Genomic DNA, 22,316 nt, shown 5'->3' with positions numbered 1-22,316 from the left:
CTTATTCAATCTGTATGTTGATCAAATAATCCAAGAAGCTGGTTTATATAAGAAAAGCATAGCATCAGAATTGTTGGAAGTTCCCTTAACAACCTGTGATATTCAGATGGCACAACCTTGCTTCCTAAAATCAAAGAGGACTTCGAGGACTTCAGGCACTTACTGATGAAGATTAAAGACTGTACGTCAGTATGAATTAAAAAAAGTATGAATTACACCTCAGCAAAAAGAAAACAAAATTCCTCACAACTGAATCAATAGACAATATCATGACAAAAATTGTAGTTGTCAAAAAAAAAAAGGAAGGATTTTGTTTTACTTGGATCCACAATCAATGCCCATGAAAGCAGCAGTCAGAAAATCAAAGGATGTATTGCATCGGGCAAATCTGCTGCAAAAGACCTCTTTAAACGTTTAAAATGTTAAAAAGCAAAGATGTTACTTTGAGGACAAAGGTGCAACTGACACAAGCCATGATATTTTCAATATATTCATCAGAAACATGGACAGTGAATAAGGCAGACCAAAGAAGAATTATGCCTTTGAGTTTTGGTGTTGGTGAAAAATATTGAATATACCACGAACTACCAGAAAAATGAAAACTCTGTCTTGGAAGAAATAGAGGCAGATTGCTCCTTGTAAGTGAGAATGGCAAGAGTTCATCTCAAGTACTTTGGGCATATTATCAGGAGAGACCAGGCCCTGGAGAAGGACATCATGCTTGGTTAAGTAGAGGGTCAGCGGAAAAGATGAAGACCCTCAACGCAATCGACTGCCAAGGCAGCTGCAACAATGGGCAGTGCTTTCATTCTGTTGTACATAGGGTTGCTATGAGTCGGAACCAACTGAAGGGCACCTAACAACAACAACAACCATACATTTCTCACTTTGTGCGATGGCGAATGATCAGTTTATATTTTTACTTCTAAAGTCAGATTTATGTTATTTATATTTCTCTAAAACCTCCTTTTATTTAGGTTGTCATATTTATTTCCATAGTATTGAAGAATCCACTAAACTGTTTCTATGTCTACCTCCCTTTCTTATTTCACATTTTGTGTGATTCTCACACTTTTCCTTATAGTCTAGATTTTGCTAGTTAATCAAATATATATAGCATGTTTCTCCAAATATTGTTTTTTAATATCATTCCATCATTTTCACCTTTGTATTTCATTAAATTTTTTTCTTCTTTTGTTAATTTATTCTTTCATATTATTATAAATTAATTTATGCTTTTGTATCACCCATTGTAATTTGTATTTTCTTCTTTTGCCATTTCTTCATTAATGGTTATAATTTTTGATTTGATATTATGATGTGTAGAATACACTCTTTTGAAGTACTTTGGGAAAGTTTTGAATGCTTTTCATTTACAATTTTCACCTACTTATTGTTAAAAATATTTCGTGTCCTTTACTTTTTTGATATTTCTTATCACTTTATTTTTTTCAATATTTTGAATGCTGATTAATTTATCTTCATCTCCATGTGCCTATATATATTCCCATACAAGCTATTTGCAGCTAAGGAATTTAGGAAAGACATCCACTGATTCAGATGATTAAAACATTTTCTTGGTGTACTCTGAGGGTCTTTTTGAAAAAGAGTGTGTTTGTGTATGTGTGCATGTGCGCATGTATGCATGTGCGTGTGTACGTGTGGGTGTGTGTGTGTGTGCACTTGTGTGCATACGAATGTGTGTGGCAATTCACTGGCAGCTGCTTTTAAAATAGGTGTTAATCTTTAGTAGACTGCAATTTGCAAAGCCAGCCTAATGATCTCTTCCAGGATTGACTCTCTTGCCATTCAGTGGTTAGAGATGTCGCTCAGGAAGGATCCCAGCCTCCTTCCGTACAATCTTGCCTTAAGCACAGGGTTTCGTCTCCAAAGGGTGTGTTTCCTGATTGGAAATATCCTGTGCTAACCTGACTCACACCGCGATCTGAGTCTTCTTGTTGCATCCATTCTTAGGCTGTTCTAATATTCATTGAGTTTGGCCTCACATTTTCATTTACACAGTGTTTGTGGAATAAAGGTGTTTTAAAAAAAATACTAAAAACTAATTTTCATTTTTGTTCCTCATTTTCTTTATTATTGCTGTTTTTCACATTAGTTTAGATAACAGAATAAAGAAGAGACTTTTTTTCTAGATTACAGAATGAATTTACAGCACAGGAAAAAAATTAAAATAAGTGAATGTAAACAAAGTTAAATGCATCTCCTTCACAGTTAAAAATAATAACCTTGTTTTATTGAATCTTATGTATATGTTATCATCGTGGATACACTTATAAATAATATATAGTATTAGTGGGCATGTACTTAAATTTTAAATTGCATCACAAAATACATATTTTCAACTTGCATTTTATTCAATATTTATGGAATATTTTATTTCATTATTTCAAATTTAGAGATAATTTTCAAAAAAAAGCACCTACTGATTTACCAATTTTTAATATTTGCTACATTTACTTTTTCACTTATTCTTTCTCTCCATGTACAGATACACACACACCCCCCCCACACCCACCCTACCCCCCACCACACATACACACATGTTGTTATTAGCTGCCAGCAAGTTGGCTTCTACTCATGGCAACCTTAGGTATAAAGAACACAACCTTGCCTGAACCTGAGCCATCTTCATGATGTTGGTATATATGTGTCAAGTGTATGTGTGTATATATATGTATATAAAATATATTTCTATACATATATATATCCACCCACTGCCGTCGAGTCAATTCCAACTCATAGCAATCCTATAGGACAGAGTAGAACTGCCCCATAGAGTTTCCAAGGAGCGCCTGGCGGATTTGAACTGCTGACCTCTTGGTTAGCAGCTGTAGCACTTAACCACTATGCCACCAGGGTTTCCCATATATATATAATATGTATACACACACACACACACACACACACACACACACACACACATATATGGAATCCCTGGTGGTGTAGTGGTTAAGAGTTCAGCTGCTAACCAAAAAAGATTGGCAGCTCGAATCCACCAGGCGCTCCTTGGAAACCATATGGGGCAGTTCTACTCTGTCCTATAAGGCCACTACAGTCGGAACTGATTCAGCAGCAACTGGTTTTATATATATATATATGAAGATCTGGTGGTTCAGTAGTTAAGAGCTCAACTGCTAACCGAAAGTTCAGTAGCTCAAATCCACCAGGTGCTCCTTGGAAACCTTATGGGGCAGTTCTACTCTGTCCTATTGTCCTATAGGGTCGCTATGAGTCAGAATTGACCAACAGCAATGGGAATATATATATATATACACACACACACACATATACTTGCACGTACACATATATAGATACACATACACACACACACGAGTGTATGTATATATATATATATATATATATATATATATATATATATATATATAGTGAGAGACAGAGCCCTGGGGATGCAATGGATGCAATGGTTAGGCTCTAGGCTGCTAAATGAAAGGTCTGTGGTTCATGGTTCGAACCCACCAGTGACTCCGCAGGAGAAAAGACATGGCAGTCTGCTCTCATACCATAGAGATTACAGCCTGGGAAGCCCTGTGGGAAATTCTTCTAGGTCATATAGGGTCACTGTGAGTAGGAATCAACTCGACATCACCCAGCAACAACATACATGTGTATCTATATATTTGTATGTGCATGTTTATTTTCCCAGAATATTTTGAGGTGTGTTTTTGTAATTTACTTTCTGAATATTTTGAGATAAAGTTGTAAGTGTCGTGGCAATTTTCTCCACATAATTCCATGTATATTTCTTAAGAACAATAGCATTCCTACAAACCAAATTACAAATATCAAAATTAGAAAATATTAATATTGGTACAATATTGTTATCCATGATCCTTATTCTAATATCACCAACGTCCCATATAGCAACATTTTTTCTGTTCTAGTATATGATCCAGGACCTTGAGTTGCATTTAATTACTTGTTATCTTCATAATATTTTGACATTAAATTATTTTGGTATTTGTTATAAATTCATTTTAATGTGTTTGTAGTTTCCAATGTTAGAATATAACAAAGAATTACTTATAATTGTTTGATACTACAAAATTTGTACAATTATTATCATTATTTTAATATGTGGACCACCACTTAGAACACCATGAAATTAAATTGTTGGGTTTAATGTATGTGCACATTCACATTTTTAAGATGTAATAAATTTCCCTTTAAAATTTAGTAACAATTTGCACCCTTCTAAAAATTGTTTGATATTCCACTTTTCTCCATTTCCTTTCCAATTTTTTTATTTCCAGTTATTTTACTGTGCAATGTTGTGATTATGAAATGGTATTTCATTGTTGTATGAACATGACTTCCTTTGATGGTTGATGGCTTGTGCTATTTTGGGTTTCACTTTTGCAAATTTGTAATTTTATCTTTTGCTCATTTTTATATTGCATTGTTTTCCTCATTGAACTGAAGGATTTCTAACAGAAGTGAGATATTAGTTCTTATATGTATTAAAATATATTATCTAATTCTGGGGATTATTTCTTCACAGATTTATGGTGCTTATGTCATGAAATTTTATTGCTGTCTTTGTTGTTTATGTAGTTGTTCATTGTGTTTGTAGTCAAAGTTAATCAGGTATATTTTCCAATTCACAGGACATTGACCTACTTATCCATGATTTAGTCTAAAGATTTTAAAGCTTCCTTAAAATCTGTAAAAGTATGTTGCATATGGTGGGAGGCATAGATGTAATGATTTTTTTTTTTTCTATAGAGATAACCAATTTTCCAGCCTCATTGTGTATTCATACTGTCTATGGAGCCCTGGTGGCTCAGGGTTTAAGAGCTTGGCTGGAAACCAAAAGGTCGGCAGTTCAAATTCATGAGCTGTTCCTTGGAAACCATATGGGGTAGTTCTACTCTGTCCTATATGGTCACTACGAGTCAGAATCAACTCAATGATAAAGGTTTTTTTTTTTTTTTTTAACCCATATTCTATAAAAAATATTCATATCAACTTGAGTTTGCTATGGTCTTGCAATTCTGTTTTGTTTTTTTCCATTAAATTTTTTTTTTTTATTAACTTTTATTGAGCTTCAAGTGAACGTTTACAAATCAAGTCAGTCTGTCACATGTAAGTTTACATACATCTTACTCTGTACTCCCACTTGCTCTCCCCCTAATGAATCAGCCCTTCCAGTCTCTCTTTTCGTGACAATTTTGCCAGCTTCCAACTCTCTCTATCCTCCCATCCCCCCTCCAGACAGAAGATGCCAACACAATCTCAAGTGTCCACCTGATATAATTAGCTCACTCTTCATCAGCATCTCTCTCCCACCCACCGTCCAGTCCCTTTTAATGTCTGATGAGTTGTCTTTGGGGATGATTCCTGTCCTGTGCCAACAGAGGGTCTGGGGACCATGGCCGCCGGGACTCCTCTAGTCTCAGTCAGACCATTAAGTCTGGTCTTTTTATGAGAATTTGGGGTCTGCATCCCACTGTTCGCCTGCTCCCTCAGGGGTTCTCTGTTGTGCTCCCCGTCAGGGCAGTCATCGATTGTGGCTGGGCACCAACTAGTTCTTCTGGGCTCAGGAATGATGTAAGTCTCTGGTTCATGTGGCCCTTTCTGTCTCTTGGGCTCTTAGTTGTCATGTGACCTTGGTGTTCTTCATTCTCCTTTGCTCCAGGTGAGTTGAGACCAATTGATGCATCTTAGATGGCCGCTTGTTAGCATTTAAGACCCCAGATGCCACATTTCAAAGTGGGATGCAGAATGTTTTCATAATAGAATTATTTTGCCAATTGACTTAGAAGTCCCCTTAAACCATGGTCCCCAAACCCCCGCCCTTGCTCCTCGCAATTCTGTTTTAATGATGCATTTATTTAACCTACGTCAAAACATTATTACTAAAATAAGTAGTAGCAGACCTACTTGTATTTCCATCAGTGGAAATGACTTGTAATTTTTACAATTAACATTAATTTTAATTAATAAATCTGTACTTGTTTTACAAGAATATTTTAATTAATTACTATGTAATAAATATATTTGTTATATTTATAATAAACATATATCTTTATAATATATAATAAATATTATCTCCTCTTCATAGGAGACCCTGGGTAGTGCAATGGGATAACAAACATGACTGCTAATGGAAAGTTTAAGGTTCGAGTCTACAAGGAAACATCTTAGAAGAAAGTGCTTTCAATCTACTTCTGGAAAAACAGCCATTAAAAACATAGAGTATAGTTCTACTCTGACACACATGGGGTCACCATGAGTCAGAATCAACTCAACAGCAACTGCTTTTTTTTAAACTGTTTGTATCACTATGCTAATTTTTTAGACCCGCACATGATTTTTCTTTTTTATTCTATAAGTCCTGTTTTTGAACTTGACCTTGGTGTTTAGTATATTCATATATTATTGTTAGTTGTTGTTAACATAGTTAATACGACAATGTATAAATATACTATAGTGTTTATCTTTACAGCTAAATCTCCATTACATTTTCTTATTGATTATTGTGGGCCTATCTGAATTCAAATACAATTAAATTGCATTCTTATGATTTCGTTCAATTGTGTCTCCTTCAAAACACTGAAGCTCCCTAAGGTGATGGAAGATACATCATATTTTATATATGTTTTTAAAGATCCTAGTAAACAAAGGTTTTCAGAGTAAAAAAAAAAACAGCAATTGGTAATATCTGTAAGGAGCTATTATGTGAAATAAACAATAATCTAAATTTAATAATGCATAGCAATACGAACATATTTTATATCTATTCTACCAAAGTCCTTTAATTGCCACAGTGTCACATTATGTATCAGAAGTGTTACTAGGTTGAATGGTGCAGGTACACTTGAGACTCAGTCCATGACTCCTTGCAATGTGTTATACTGACATTAGCTTAGAGTGTCAATACTGCAGAATAATGAGCATTGTACTTGTATGGGGATTGAAACTTATTCATTTCTGTCTTAGACTGGGCTCTCTAGAGAAGCAAAACCAGTAATGCATATAAATATATAGAGAGATTTATATTAATGAAACAGCTCACTCGATTGATTGTAGGGGTTGGAAGTCCTAAGTCCTTGGAAAAGGATAGAGTCCTTTCCCAATTCACAGAGCCACAAGAGCTGGTGAACCCAAGATGAGCAGGTTGGAAAGCAGAGATTCTGCTCACAGGTTGTGACGGTCAAGGAATCCCCAAGGTCGGCAGGCAAGACTGCAAGGCTTCTCCTGACTCACGTAGCTGCAAGGACTGCTTGTTGGGGAGCAGGAATCTTGCTTGCGGGCTGTGGAGATTGGCAAATCCCAAGATGGACAGGCAAGCTGCTAGCTCAAGTCCCAAGAGCCAGAGGTCAGCCAAGAGACAGCTCCTGGATCCAGAACCAGCCAACCACCTTTGCAAGGTAAGCAGGAAGGAAGTAGGCAGCCGGGGATGGAAAGATGAAGGCTGAGGGGGCAGTGAGCTGCCACAGGCCCCACCTCCACCAGTACCATTCAGCAGATTCCATCATGGGGGTGATCACATATCAAATTTCAACAGGAAAGTGATCACAACATTATACAACTGCCAAAACACTGAGAATCATGGTCCAGCCAAGTTGGCACACAATCTTAGCCATCACAGTGCACCCCTTGTCAACTTGGCATCTGTACTTATCTCCCCAAATCATACATGATCTCTGAATGAACACAATTACAAAGTTATACTTGCACCTAACATGATACTACTAACACACATAAACCAAAAATGCACTAGCCCCTTTTACATCTTGTATTTTATAAGTGAAGAAAACAAAAATATCTGATACACACATACAAAGCAGAAATACTCATAACAATTACAGTCCTCCTTTCTGCAACTGGTCATGTGGCCATAACTGGTATTCAGAACTACCTTCTTCCACCACCCATTCTGTATTTATTTGCCCTCAGCAAGCATCTCAGCTGATTGTGGTTCTTTGCCTGGAGGGGTAACCCAAACCTTCATTCCTGAAGGTTCTGGGCCATTAGTAGTCATGTTGGAATTGGGTTGGTATAGTTTTCCATTGACTTTGATCACAGGACACGGCAGTACTAAGAGACACTCCAAGGGATCTCCTGCATCCCAGACACACTCTTCTTTACCTCCATTATGTGATATCAATCTGATTCCCTATTGGTAGTCTGGATCAATCACACCAGCCAGTATGGTAACTCCCTTCTTTTCTTGTTGATTCAGAGGCATAAGGAGCCCAAAGTGGCCAGGTGGTATTCTTAGCTTCCAGTTCAATGGAATCAGTGATGTGTCTCCAGGTGGGAGCATTCCTTCCTTTGGAGCTAAGATCTCTAGGCCTGAACAGCATAAGGTCGTGGGGACAGGAAGCAAAAATGTTGCAAGTGGATCACTATGGGTAAGAGTGAGTGGTGCTACTCCTAGTTCCACCCCTTGGTTCCTGGACCCAAGAATCCTTGCTGTGGGAGAAACAGCACCATATATTGGGTGCTGGTTTAGAGTATATATCCTCCTGGAGAACATTGCTCCAACCCTGCAAGGTATTGCCACCTAGCTGGTGCTGTAATTGTGTCTTTAGGAGACCATTCTATCATTCTATCAAGCCAGCTGCTTCAGGAGGATGGGAAACATGTTAAAACCAGTGAATTTCATGAGCATGGGCTCACTGCCACACTTCGTTTGCTGTGAAGTGAGTCCCCTGATCAGAGGCAATGCTGTGTGGGATACCATGATGGTGGCTAAGGCATTCTGTAAGTCCACAGATGGTAGTTTTGGCAGAAGCAAGGTGTCCATGGAAGGCAAATCCATATCCAGAGTAAGTGTCTATTCCAGTAAGGACAAAATGCTGCCCTTTCCATGATGGAAGTGGTCCAATGTAATCAACTTGCCACCAAGTTGCTTGCTGGTCACCTCAATGGATGGTGCCATATTGGGGACTCATTGTCGGTCTCTGCTGCTGGCAGGTTGGGCACTCAGCAGTGGCTGTAGCCAGGTCAGACTTGGTGAGTGGAAGTCCATGTTCCTGGTCCCATGCGTAACCTCCATCCCTGCCACCATGGCCACTTTGTCATGAACCCATTGGGCAATGGCAGGAGTAGCTGGGGAAAGAGGATTAGTGGTTTCCACAGAACACGTCATCCTATCCACTTGATTGTTAAAATTATCCTTTGCTGAGGTCACCTTTTGGTGAGCATTCACATGAGACACAAATATTTTCATTTCTTTGGCCCTTTCAGAGAGGTCTATCCACATACCTCTTCCCCGTAAATTCTTGTGTCCAATTTTCCAATCATGTCCCTTCCAAGTCCCTGACAATCCAGCCAAACCACTGGCCACAGCCCATGAGTGAGTATACAATCTCACATCTGGCTATTTCTCTTTCCAAGGTAAAGGGAGTTTCCCTGGGGTGTGGCCTGCACCACCTTCTATCTCTCAAGAGATAAAAGGAAAGGCAAGCAAGCAGATAGCTGGGGACCTCATGCCACCAAGAAAGCAGTACTGGGAGCAGAGCACATCCTTTGGACCTGGGGTCCCTGCGCCTGAGAAGCTCCTCAACCGTGCGAAGATTGAGAACAAGGACTTTCCTCCAGAGCCGAAAGAGAGAGAAAAACTTCCCCTGGAGTTGATGCCTTGAATTTAGACTTTTAGCCCACTTTACTGTGAGGAAATAAATTTATATTTATTAAAGCCAACCCCTTGTGATATTTCTGTTATGGCAGCACTAAGACAATTTCTTACTCTAATAATTTTTTTTTTCTGTTGCATTGTAGGTGATAATATTTATATTGTTGCTGAGTTTAAAATATTAGTTTGTTAGGAAACAAAGGTGCTATATTATTTAGTCAAGGTAATGCAATTAATAAATAATGGCAGTAGGTAAAAATTATTGAACATTTACATGAATTCCCTGGAATACTATTAGCCACTCGTAGTGGCTGCAGTACATTTTTGAAAAGTCTTTCTGCATCATCATCAAGGCTCTGCATAAACACAATTCATGCTCTGAAGTGTGTTTACAGAAATTGATATCTGAGCTTCCGAGAAAGTGGGATGTGTTGCTTGAAACATTGTACAGTTATTATTTAATTATTAGTTTCTAAAAAAGTTAAAACAATAAAAACTTATGTCTAGAAAGAATAAATGTTTTATAATACATCTACTTTGAAAAACAGGGAACTCTGTGTATATTTTTTTAATTTGTGTATTTATTTTTCTTTTATTTGGGGACTGATACATTTGATATTTTTATACATTGATAAATTTACATTATAAGAATGATGATCTAAATTCTCAATCCCTTAGCATTAAAAATAAAACTGTAACTTTTACTAAAACAAATACCTTTAGAAAATCAGATTCTTTAACATAGAGCATTCCCTGTTCATGCATTTTTTGTCCTATAAGCATTTTTTTTAGGCATATATTGTTCTCGGCTACAGAGTTTTCACAATTTTAAAAGAAGACAATGATTCTATGCTAATCAGTTTGTCTTATCCTTGTTTATATCAGTCAGATGGTCCAGTCCAGATGCTTGTAAAACATGTAGTTGTTAGATGCCCTCGAGCTGGTTCCAATATATACTACCCTTTGTACAACAGAATGAAACACTGCCTGGTCCTGTACCCTCCTCACAATTGTCGTTGGTATGTTTGACCCCGTTGTTGCAGCCACTATGTTAGTCCATCTCCCCCAGCACTCATTTTTCTGACCCTCTGCTTTACCAAGCATGATGTCGTTCTCCAGGGATTTGTCCCGCCTGATAAAAGATTGGCTCTGTCTTGCTTATCTAGCACTGCTATAACAGAAATACCACAAAAGGGTGGCTTTAACAAACAGAAATTTATCTTCTCACAGTTTGTTGCTGTTGTTAGGTGCCCTCAAATCGATTCTGATTCACAACAACCCTATGTACAACAGAATGAAACACTGCCTGGTCGTGGGCCATCTTCATGATTGTTGCTATGCTTGAGCCCATTGTTGCAGCCACTGTGTCAATCCATCTCATTGAGGGTCTTCCTCTTTTTCACTGACTCTCTACTTTGCTAAGCATGATGTCCTTCTCTAGGGACTTATCCCTCCTGATAACATGTCCAAAGTACGTGAGACAAGTCTCACCATCCTCACTTCTACGGAACAGTTTGGCTCTACTTCTTCCAAGATAGATTTGTTCATTCTTTTGTCAGTCCATAGTATATTCAATATTCTTTGCCACCACGATAATTCAAAGGCATTGATTCTTCTTCAGTCTTCCTTATCCATTGCCCGGCTTTCATGGGCATATGAGGCGATTGCAAACACCAGGACTTGGGTCAGGCTCATCTTAGTCCTTAAAGTGACACCTCTGATTATTAACACTTTAAAGAGGTCTTTTGCAGCAGATTTGTCCAATGCAATGTACCCTCTGATTTCTCACAGTTTAGAAGGCTAGAAATCCAAATTCAGAGCATGAGCTCTAGGGAAGATTTTCTCTCGCTGTCAGGTTAGGTCAGGTCAGGTCTGGGGAAAGTCCTTGTCTCTTCAGCTTCTTTTCCTTGGGTCCTCAGTGATCTTCATGTAGCATGGCATTTATCTTCCCCTATCTCTGCTTGCTTGCTTCCTTTATCAATCTGCTGTTTTTGTATCTCAAAAGAGTTTGATTTAAGACACTCCCCACACTACTGCTGCCTCATTAACATAACAAAGAAAACCCATTCACACCACCAGGGTTTCCAATGGAATTATAACAGGTATAAAAACCAAACCAAACCCAGTGCAAATTCCGACTCATAGCAACCTGTAGGACAGAGTAGAACTGCCCATAGAGTTTTCGAGGAGCGCCTGGCAGATTCAAACTGCCAACCCTTCGGTTAGCAGCCGTAGCACTTAACCACTACCCACCAGGGTTTCCAGTGTTAAAGACAATTTTCTATAAACTGGGAACCACTGTAGCAGTTATGTGAATAATATGCCCTGTATAATCATTGAATCCTTTCAAATACTCAAATTGAGATATCCTTGCCCTAACTTATAAGAAAATAGCGAAATTTTCCACCATTAAGTATGTTGTTAGTTATTGCTGTTGTTGTTGTTAGGTGCCATCCAGTTGGTTTCTTATTTACAACTGAATGATCACACCCTCATAATCATTGTTATGCTTGAACCCATTGTTGTAGCCACTGTTTCAATCCATTTCATTGAGGGTACTCCTCTTTTTTGATGAGCCCATGCTATACCAAGCATGATGTCCTTCTCCAGGGACAGGTCACTTTTGATGACATGACCAAAGTACTTGAGACAAAATCTTGCATCCTTGTTTCTAAGGAGCATTCTGGCTGTACTTCTTCCAAAATAAATTTGTTCCTTCTTCTGGCAGTCCACGATATACTCAACATTCTTTGCCAGCACCATAATTCAAAGGCATAAATTATTCTTCAGTCTTCCTTATTCATTGTCCTGCTTTCACATTCATTTAAGGCGATTGAAATAGCATGGCTTGGGTCAGGCACAACTTAGTCCTCAGAGTGGTATCTTTGCCTTTGAACAATTTAAAAAGGACTTTTGCAGCAGATTCGCTCAATGCAATACCTTGTTTGATTTCTTGACTGCTGTTTCCATGGATGTTGATCGTGGATCCAAGTAAAATGAAATCCTTGACAACTTCAATTTCTCCATTTATCATGATGTTACTTATTGTGTGCAGTTGTGAAGATTTTCATTTTCTTTATATTGTGATGTAATCCATAGTGAAGGCTGTAGTTTTTGATCTTTATCAGTAAGTGCTTCAAGTCCTCTTTGCTTTCACCCAGCAACGTTGTGTCATATGCATATCATAGGTTGTTAATGAGTCTTCCTCCAATATGGATGCCCCATTCTTCTTTATATAGTCCAGCTTCTCTGATTATTTGCTCAGTATTTAGATTGGGTAAGTATGGTGAAAGGATACAACCCTGACACATACCTTTCCTGACTTTAAACCAAGCAGTATCCCCTTGTTCTATTCAAATGACTGCCTCTTGATCTAAGTTCAGGTTCCTCATGAGCACAATTAAGTGTTCTGGAATTCTCATTCTTCACAATGTTATCCATAATTTATGTTCAGCACACTTGAATGATTTTGCCTCGTCAATAAAACACAAATAAACATCTTTATGGTATTCTCTGCTTTCAGCCAGGATCCATCTGACATCAGAAATGATATACCTTGCTCCACATCCTTTTCTGAATCCAGCTTGAGTTCCTGGCAATTTCCTATCTATGTACTGCTGTAGCTGCTTTTGAATGATCTACAGCAAAATTTTGCTTGTGTGTAATATTATTGGTATTGTCTGACAATTTCCACGTTTTGTTAGATCACCTTTCTTTGGAATGGGCACAAATATTGATTTCTTCTAGCTGGTCGGCCAAGTAGCTCTCTTCCAAATTGCTTGACATACACAAGTGAGCACCTCCAGGGCTGCATCCATTTGTTGAATCACCTGAATTGGTATTCAGTAATTCCTGGAGCCTTGTTTTACGCCAGTGCTTTCAGTGCAGCTTAGAACTCTTCCTTCACTACCATTGGTTCTCGATCATATGCTACTTTCCGAATAGTTGAACAATGACCAGTTCTTTTTGGTACAGTGACTCTATTCCTTCTACCTTGTTTTAATGCTTTCTGTGTCCTTTAATATTTTCCCCATAGAATCCTTCACTATCGGAACTTGAGGCTTAAATTTTTTCTTTAGTTCTTTCAGCTTGAGAAATGCCGGGAGTGTTCTTCCGTTTTGGTTTTCTAACTCCAGATCTTCACACATTTCATTATAAGGTCTTTAAATTCAAGTAGGATATCCTCAAGGTTGTATTTTGGCTCCTGTGGACTTGCTCTAATTTTCTTCAGCTTCAACTTGAACTTGCATATAAGCAATTGATGGTCTGTTGTGCAGTTGTCCCATGGCATTTTTCTGACTGATAATACTGAGTTTCTCCATGGTCTTTTTCCATAGATGTAGTCTATTTGATTCCTGTGTATTTCCTCTGGCAAGGTCCATGTGTATAGTCCTTGTTTACATTGTTGAAAATAGGTATTTGCAATGAAGAAGTTGTTGGTCTTATAAAATTTTGTCATACGATCTCCAAAGTCATTTCTACCTCAAGGCAGTATTTACCACCTACCAATCCTCCTTTGTTTCAAACTTTCACATTCTGATCACCAGTAATTATTAGTGCACCTCGATTGCATGTTTGATAAATTTTAGAGTGAAGAAGTTGGTAAAAATCTTAAGTTTCTTTACGTTTGGCCTTAGTGTTTGGTGCATAAATTGGAATAATATTTGTATTAACTGGTCTTCTTTGTAGGCATATGGATATTATCCTCTTGCTGACAGAGTTGTACTTCAGGATAGATCTTGAAATACCCTTTTTGAAGACGAATGCAATGCCATTTCTCTTCAATTTGTCATTCCTGGCACAGTAGACCAAGTGATTGTTTCAAAATGACCAGTACCAGTCCATTTTAGCTCACTTTTTTAATGCCTAGGATACCAATGTTTACGTGTTCCATTTCATTTTTGATGACTCTAATTTTTCAAGGTTCGTATTTTGTACATTTTCTGATTATTAATGGATGTTTGCAGCTATTTCTTCTCATTTCGAGTTTTGCCACATGACCCAATGAAGATTCTGAAGTCTTTAATCCATTCACGTCATTAAAGTGGACTCTATTTTGAGAAGGCAGCTCTTTCCCAATTGTATTCTGAGTGTTTTCCAACCTGAGGGGCTCATCTTCCAACACCATATCAGACAATGTTCTGCTACTATTCTTAAGGTTTTCATTGGCCGGTTTTTCAGAAGTGGACAGTCAGGTACTCTTTCTAGTCTGTCTGAGTCTGAAAGCTCACTGAAACCTGTCCACCGTGGGTGACCCTGCTGGTATGTCAAATACCAGTAGCATAGCTTCTAGCATCACAGCAAGAAGGAAGCCACCATAATAAGACAAAACGACTGACGAGTGGTGGGCTGTTTGTTATATAGTACCTTTTATTTTGATAAATGCTCTTTAACAGGTTGAGGTTGTTGTTGTTGTTAGGTGCCATTGAGTCATTTCCGAGTAATAGCATCCCTGTGTACCACAGAACGAAACACTGTCTGGCCCTGCATCATCCTCACAATCGTTGTCATGCTTAAGCCCATTGTTGTAGCCACTGTGTCAATCCATCTCATTGAGGGTCTTCCTTTTTTTGCTGACCCTCTACTTTATCAAGCATGGATCACCTTTTGTGGTGATAGGAATAAATATAGATCTGAAAGGTAGGTGGTTCAAACCCACTAATTACTCTGGCAGTCTGCTTCTGTAACGATTCCAGCCTTGGAAACACTATGGGGCAGTTCTACTTTGTCCTACAGGGTGGCTATGAGTTGGAATCAACTAAGTGGCAGTGTTTTTATTGTTTGTTTGTTTCACCTTAATTTTTATAGCAGGGTCTGTTGAGTTTTTCTAGGTGTATATTTTCATGAATCTGATGATACATGTTAGAATAATTTTAAGAGCTTGTGTGTATGTGAGCGTGTTGCAGGATAACAACAGTGGTTTTCAGCTGACATATTTGGATGAAATAATTTGTTGAATATTATAACTAGCTACTGTGAATGTCATCCAAAACCCACCCAGGGTTGCTTAGTCTTTTTCCTCAATAGGCTATATTCTTGAATCAGAGAGCTGAATGGCATTTCAGAGAGTGACATGAATGCAGCTCAATTCTCTCTAGGATGTCTTGTACTACAGCAGGTAGTGAGGCAGGAATTGCCTGGAGTCACAACTCAGCAAGGCTTTCCTCTGGCTTCAGGACATTCCTGTAAAGTCTACCTAGACAGAACTTTCTTTCTTGTGTTTTCTGTCTGAGTATATTGAGGGTATCAGATTTACCTCACATTCCTGTTACAATTGTCTTCCCAATCCCAAAACTCATATTATTCTTCAAATTCCTGGGTGGAATGAAGCAAATGGAGTTAGTATATTCAGCAAAAATGGACTAACTTTATTTGTGACTGTTTAGTAGCAGATCAAATATACCCAGAGGCATCCCAGACAACAGCTTTGGCAATCTGCTTCCAAAAGATCACAGCCTTGAAAACACTGTGGAGCAGTTCTACTCTAAAACATATGGGGTCACCATAAGTCAAAATTGATTTGAAAGCAACTAATAACAACAAAGTGTCTGCCCAGCATCAATGGCTGTGTTTAAATCTAGTCAAGTGGTTGCTGTTGTTAGGTGACCTTGAGTCGATTCCAACTCATAGTGACTTGATGGGACAGAGTAGAACTGCTCCATGGGGTTTTCTTGGTTGTAATCTTTACAGACCCATGAGTGAAATGTATATGCAGCTGTCTTGAAAATAAGAATGATGCATCCAATATTTCTTTGCTGCCTAAGTCCTAGGGTCAGTATTATTTAGGTACCTTGGGTTTGTATCAGACAACACTGGAGAAATACTTTTCCTTAGGTACTAACGTGTAGGAAAAAAAAGATGTTGAGACTATGTTCAAACAAAACCTGTTCTATGTGAATTATATAAATACTTTAAATTGACAGCATTCTCAATAGTCATCAAAATAGTTACAGTAGATATAGCTTTAATAAAAATAAAAATATTTTAAAAAATAATACATTTTTAAAGCTCTGGTTCCATGTAAGCACAGCAACAACAACAACAATAAAACCAGAGAAGTTTGCTTGTTGAATACAAGACAGCATTATCACAACTTTTATCACAAGGTATGCTTTTGCAAAGACACAACTCCTCAATATGTTAAAAGATAAAAACTAAAATAAACCCAGTGCCATCAAGTTGATTCCGACTCATAGCGACCCTATAGGACAAAGTAGAACTGCCCGATAGAGTTTCCAAGGAGTGCCTGGTGGATTTGACCTGCCGACCGTTTGGTTAGCAGCCGTAGCTCTTAACCACTAGCCACCAGGGTTTCCAATGTTAAAGATACTTTTCTATAAACTGGGAACCACTAGAGAGAACATAATGTAGAAAAATGTAATCACTTTGATATGTGCCAAATAGGAAATTAAATGCTTTTTCACTCATAGGGCATGCGACACAAGCTAGAAAAACTTTGGAATTTTTTTTTTTTATATGTCCAAGTAAATAATATTTGTGGGTTATACTATGCAACTGCTAAATAATAGATAATAAAGATCAATTAGTTATGTCCTTGCTTGGGACAGAATTCATATATTGGGAGCCGGTTGTGTATCCTGTAAGACAACAAAGTGTTTAGATCTGGATCTCTCAGAACAAAGTATAAATTACATATAAATATAAACATAAATATCAATAGAAATTATACTGTTGATTATACTATTTTTTTTTTGTTTTCAGTAAAATTTATGTTCAACAAATTGTGTAAATCTGAAACCTATCACTCAAAGCATTATTACAAATGAATAAACCCGTGTAAACCAAACCCTTATCAAGACATACAACTATGGTCACTGCGAAGACTCCGTTCACTCCCTTTACTGGGCAACCCCTGTACCTGAGCCTCTAGAGGCAAGAATTCTTCTCATTTGTTTCCACTATAGACCAGTTTTGCCTACTAAAACTTCTTCTGTATCCATTCTGGTGTTACATCAAATAACTTACGATAAACCTATGACCTCAGCTGATACTTCAGTACAACTTTGAAATCTTTCTTTAGCCCAATTCTCCTCTGTATTCTGTCTCTCTCTTTCTTTCTCTTAATTAGTGTCTGAGATCATGTCTTATCCTGACCTTTTCCTTGGCTGTACATGTAGGTGTCCAGTGGTCATACCATCTTGTTTGCTCCATAAGCATCTCTCTTAGACTGGGTTCTGTAGAGAAACAAAACCAGTGAAGGGCATATATATATATATATATATATATATATATATATATTTATGTATAAAAAAATGTGCATGTATATATAGAGATTTATATCAAGGAAATGGTTCACATAGTCGTAGAGTCTGGAAAGTCCCAAGACGGTGGATCAGATGGCAGGCTGGAGGCTTTTCCTGACTCACTTAGGTTCGAGGGCTAACAAAACCAAGATCGGCAGGTTAGAAGGCAAGTTGCTGGCTCAAGCCTCAAGATCTGGAGGTTAGTTGATGAGGAGCCAGACATGGGATCCAGAGCAGAACAAAAGCAGAGAGCTTTGCCAAAAGCCTATACATACTGGATATAGGCCATACCACCAAAGAAACTCCCTTTCAGCTTATTCGTTGCGCATAGCAGATCTCATCATGGAAATGATTACATTTATATCAGATCTCATCATGAAGGTGACTATATCATTACATAACTGCCAAACCACTGGGAATCCTAGCCCGGCCAAGCTGACACACAACTTGAACCATCGTAGCATCTGAACTCATTTTTTCCCACATATGTTATCTCATTATATTAGTTTTGTTTATCTCAGAGAGTGGCAAAAAATTCTCTGGGAGAATTTGGAAGAGTCTCCCAGGCTAGACAGCTGGAAGTAATCCTAGATCTCCAGCATCCCCTTATAACCAATATCCAGTTATTTAACTAGTCCTTAAAATAGAAGTAAGAAGCCCTGGTTGCACAGTGGTCAAGCATCTGGCCGCTAATCGAAAGGTCGGCAGTTTGAAGCTACCAGTCACTCCATGGGAGAAAGATGTGTCAGTCAGTTTCCGTAAAGATTAAAAAAAAAAAAATAAGGATTACAGCCTTGGAAATCCCATGGGGAAGATCTATTCTGTCCTATAGAATTGCTGAGAGTTAGAATTGACTCTTTGGCAGGAAATGGGTTTGGTTTGGCTTTAAATTGGAGTTCCAAAGTATCCCTAATAACCTTGTCCCTAGAGTTCCCATAACAAAGCATTTATATTTCCTTCCTTGACCCAAAAATTAGAGAAATAAAATTGAAGAATTATGATCGCTAAGTTTATGGCCATGGAAAACCAAAAAGGTGCAAGCTTTCTACTCTAAATATAAAATTAAATTATTACCCATGGCCCAAGTCTAAATTATTTTTCCATGGCACCTGAAAATACAGCTGCAAAGGTAAAAAGATGTGACACTTGGGTTTACAGATTTCTATCCCTATGGAACAGTTCCACTCTGCAGGCCTGGGGTCGCCATGAGTCAGAATTGACTCAACTGTAGCTAACAACAACATCGCTCCTTTATATACAGCTATTTTTATAAGCGAAACATTTCTGTTTCTTTTTTATGGGGCAGCATGTTTCAACAATCTCTCCCCTCTTGTCAACATGTAATACTATTTCTACTTTCAGTACCCTTTAGCAAACCTATTATCCAGCTTCAGAAGCAGCAAGTTAGCAATTCTCTGAGTTAATATGTATTGTATTTTACTTAGAGACATTTTCTCTCTTGGCATTTTATGCAATTACAAGCTGGAAAAAAAACATAAAATCACCACAAGAAGTAAAATATCATTTCTGTGGATCTGCCTTGAGGTCGTGTGATGTACAATTTTCCTTCTGCCATGGATGTCATGTTGAATTAGCAAAATTTCCTAAAGTGACTTATTTTATTGTTTTATTAGAGTCATATGAGACTTTCTAGAGATTAAAAGCAAGTAGTCACAATTATTATATCATTCTTGAAATACTAACTCTTTGACGCTTATATATTAATGCTGACAATGGCAAAAGCTCTTAATTCAAAAGAGTTATGTTTTTAAAACAATGTATCTGCCACTGAATTGAAATATTATGTTTGCAAAAATTTTAGTTAATACCTCAAGGAGTCCATAATCAAGTTACAAAAAGAACATTTCCAATTCTTAAAAAAAGCAATTTGTAGTCTCCGAAGATTCTTCTAACTCCTGTGGTGTCAATCGACAGACTTCAATTTTTAGGTTAAGAATTCAAACTGTTATTTCTTTCATCTTAGACATTTTTTATAGTTAATAAGACATACTACCTGCACATCTTAATGGTTTGTTAAGGTATAGCTGTAAATTCTGAAAGTGATCTTTCAGCTATAAGTTAGTAAAAGATTAATTTGCTCCTTAATCGTTTATAGTAGGTAAGACTTTACAAAACCGTTCTATAATAGCTTTTAGAAAGTGAAATGAATAGGAACAAAGATGAAGGAGTAAGTATCCAAATGCCTCAATAGCACTTTATTTAGTTAGGTTTTTGTTTAGTTTTACTAGTTAAAAAAGAATTATTTTATTAACAACAAACATTGCTTTTATTATACTAAAAAAAAAAAAAACAGCATATTTACTCGATACATATGAATGTGTAGAAATATATACATGCATATAGATATTATTAAAAAAAAATTGCCGTCAAGTAATTTCTGTCTCATAGCGACCCTATAGGACAGAGTAGAATTGCCACATAGGGCTTCTAAGGATTGGCTGGTGGATTCGAACTGCTGACCTTTTGGTTAGCAGTCGAAATCAACCATTGTGCCACCAGGGTTCCATACAGATATTATGGATATAGAAAATATCAGAAAATATATAAGAATAATAATATTTAAGAAAGTATATAAAACAATAATATAAAAATAAATATAAAAAAAGAAAGAAATATAAATTATCTGGTTTATCACTATACCCTTCTGCTGGAAACTCTGGTGGCATAGTGGTTAAGAGCTATGGCTGCTAACCAAAAGGTCAGCAGTTCGAATCTACCAGGTGCTTCTTGGAAACCCTATGGAGCAGTTCTACTTTGTTTTATAGGGTTGCTATGAATTAAAATTCATTCAATGGCCATTTTTTTTTAAAAAATACCCTTCTGCTATCACTCACCTCTCTGTTGTATTGTGGTGGCTTGCATGTTGCTATGATGCTGGAGGCTAAGTTACTGATATTTCAAACACCATCAGGGTCACCCATGGTGGACAGGCTTCAGAGGACCTTCCAGGCTAAGATAGATTATAAAGAAAGGCCTCTGAAAATTAGCCGAAGAAATCCTTATGGATCACAACAGAATATTGATTCATTTGCTTACTTTGGACATGATATCAGGATAGATCCACCCCTGGAGGAGGATATCGTGTTTTTTGAAGTGGAGAGCCAATGTGGGCAAGGGAGACCCTCAGTGAGATGAATTGGCCCAGTAGCTGCAATGAAGGATTCAATCACGCTATCAATCTTGATGATGATGCAGGACCAGACAACGTTTTGTCGTGCTGTGCATAGGGTTGTCATGAGGCAGAGTCCACTTGACAGAACCTATTATCTATCTACCTACACACTTCTGACAAAAACCACTATCAAAATTCTTACAAATTTCCGTGTTTAAGGAAATCATGAGGAAGGTGGTAAAACATCACAGACTATGAAATGAAAGTTGAAACTCCTGTAAATTAGTCATTAAGGAGTGGGTAGAGCACAACTGATACATGGGTTAAGTGTTCCTTTAACCTTTATTTATTCATTCATTTAAAAACATGTAGGAGTGGGCTCATAGGGTGCAAATGTTTTTCTGACACTTAGGATACACCTATAAACCAAGCAGCCAAAGACACTTGCCCTCCTGAAGTTTATATTCTAGTGGGTAAGCAGAGAACGAACAATAGATAAAATACATTATTAAGTTACATAGTCGTTGAGAAGGTGATAAGTACTATGAAAGTAAAAAAAAAAAAAAAAAGAGCTAGAGAGTGGATGGAAGGTAAAGTATAAACTATAGTGACCAGATCTCACTGACACTCTGAAGGAGGTGAGGGTCAGCCAAGCAGTCTCTGAGCATAGGGCATCCAAAGCAGAACAAACAGCTGGAACAAGACACTCCAAAAAGATGGTTCCTGGGGGGGTTTAAGGGCTGGGAATAAGACCACAGTGAGTGGAGCACTCCGAGCAATGTGAGAGAAGTATGATTTTATTTTGGGGAAGGCAGGCATGATGGTTGGTGGGCATTTGCTGGCCATTGCACAATTGTTGGTCTTTACTCTGATTGAACAGGGAATTGAGGCAAAGTGGAATTTAATTCTGAGACCAGAGTGGGGAAAAAGTTGAGGTAGTATTGATATAAAGTGAAAGACATAGGCTTAACATGAAGTTAAGGGGAATTCTACCAAGATGGATGAAATAGATTTAAGGGGAAAAGAAGAGAGGATTCCTGATGCAGCAGTAAAACAAAGCGGTCTATGGTAGAGTCTGAAAGAGAAAAGAGAGGTTTTAAGAGAGCTGAGCCAGTACAGATAACTTCATATTTCCTATTCCACAAACCAGACTGTCAAACCTCCCAAAACTTTTGTTTTTACGTATACTGTGAACATGACAATATAAGAATTGAAATAAAGCAACAGCTGCTCAAGTAAGACATTGTGATGCTCTAGAGAGCGCTAAGTTATATACACACACATATGAAATGGT

Source organism: Elephas maximus, chromosome 2 (assembly GCF_024166365.1).
Source record: "Elephas maximus indicus isolate mEleMax1 chromosome 2, mEleMax1 primary haplotype, whole genome shotgun sequence".
Lineage (NCBI taxonomy): Eukaryota > Metazoa > Chordata > Mammalia > Proboscidea > Elephantidae > Elephas > Elephas maximus.
The sequence above is the reverse complement of the archived record's forward strand: the minus strand, read 5'-3'. Positions refer to the sequence as shown.